Below are 1,767 nucleotides of genomic sequence, written 5' to 3'. Positions count from 1 at the left end.
AACTAAGTCTTTGGTAAGAGCCTTTCCTCAGCATGAGGGATGTTAGTTCATTGCATCATGAGCACTGCAATGTTACCTAGGCCCCATATACGTGGAGCAGCTCTCCCCACCCAGATAGGGTAATCTAGACCCTTGGAGCATAGCACAACTGTGACTGTCATGCCTCTGTGATACATGTGTGGCTGTGTGCAATAAAGCTGTGAGCCCTGGGCTGGGACAGTCTTGTGTCTGTGGTCAGATCTATCACATAAACAGTGGAATTCCTGTGCTCATTCTGTATTGACCAGTCCAAAGGTACGGAGGTTTAACATCTGCTCGTCTTGCTCAGTTTCAGGGGTTTGGGCACGTAAGCACATCCACACCCATGAGCCTCAGGGAATCAAGCTGTAGGTGACATGGGGCTTACCATATCATAAAGGTACAACCGACTAAATGCATTTCAGTTCCTACCAGGAGGGCTGAGCAGCCAGAAATTGTCCAGTAGCTTTGGAGAAGGGTGCGAGGTAAAGCAGAGAGAAGATCTGCAGAAGGAAGCGTCAGGAGTTAATCCTGCCCAGGATGCTCCTGGGGAAGAAGGTTATGGATTAGTCCTGTCTTTGTCAATCTCTGCAAGATTTACTGTCCTGAAGAGGAAGAAGAAATAATGTCTCAAGGCAGATTGTCAACTGCAACAACTGTTAGTGGCAGAACAAGGGGGTGTGAAAGCTGTCGCTTTTTCCCCGCCTGGCTTTGGAGAGAGCAAATTCACCTGCACATTACTGCCCTTGCTCTGCTTCCATCTCCCCCTCCGCCCGTGGAAGGGAAGGTACCCAGGCGAGCCAGGCGCGGAGCGGCGCGGGGACAGGGGCAGGGGACTCCGAGCTGCCTCTCCAAGCGGCCGTTCGCGGACATCTCAGCAGCCTCTAATCATGGCAACAGGGCTGCTTTGCCTGAAGTGCTGTATAGCTAGATGTCAGGTACAAAATGAAAACCAGACTGCTTTATCACTTAAGATAAATTCCCTCCGAAGCACCTTACTTAAATAAATCTGTTTGGTCATGGATCATCTTTCTGACTATCGCCTAAGAAATCTGCCAGGAAAGCTCAGGTGGAAGGCGCGCTCAGTCAGGGTTATCACAGCGAAGGTGGCCACCAGGGCCCGGCGTGAGAGCAGGAGCCTTGTGTGATTCCACCCTGAGACACAGGAGCCAGCCAGAGACACGGGTCCGTGCTGGGGGGGCAGCTTGTAAACAGCAAAGAAGGGTCAGAAGTGCAATTAGTCTGTGTGACAACTGTGACCACCTTCTGTCACCACCCTGGGCCAGGCCAAATCCCCCTTCTTCCCTCTCTTGCACTAAGCCGGGCCAAGGCACCGGGCTTATAAACATGCCAGGCTGCCTGTAAGCCCAGGGGAAAAACAAGAAGCACACCCACAGCAGCGGGCAGGCCTGTATATGGGCAAGCCCGGGCTGCTGGCTGGCTGGCTGGCTGTCAGACCTCGGATGGGTCCCGCGCAGGGAAGCCTGGGGTGCTGGAGAACCGTTAGGGGATATAGTAGCGGTCAGTTCTCTTCTCGTGGCCAGCACTGGCACAGGCAGCCCGACACAGCACAGGGAGAGTTCAAGTTCCAGTATGGGTAGCGAGGTACTGTGCAACCCAGGCTGCAGGATGCGGAAAACACTGAGGCAGTTCCTTTGATCTCTCGGCCTAAGGCGTTTCCCTCTGGTTCGTGCATCTCCGCTCAGGGGCGCAGGACAGAGGTGAAATAAGGCTAATGGCTGAAATGGC

Source organism: Phaethon lepturus, unplaced genomic scaffold (assembly GCF_000687285.1).
Source record: "Phaethon lepturus isolate BGI_N335 unplaced genomic scaffold, ASM68728v1 scaffold20753, whole genome shotgun sequence".
In the NCBI taxonomy this organism is placed as follows: Eukaryota; Metazoa; Chordata; class Aves; order Phaethontiformes; family Phaethontidae; genus Phaethon; species Phaethon lepturus.
The sequence above is the reverse complement of the archived record's forward strand: the minus strand, read 5'-3'. Positions refer to the sequence as shown.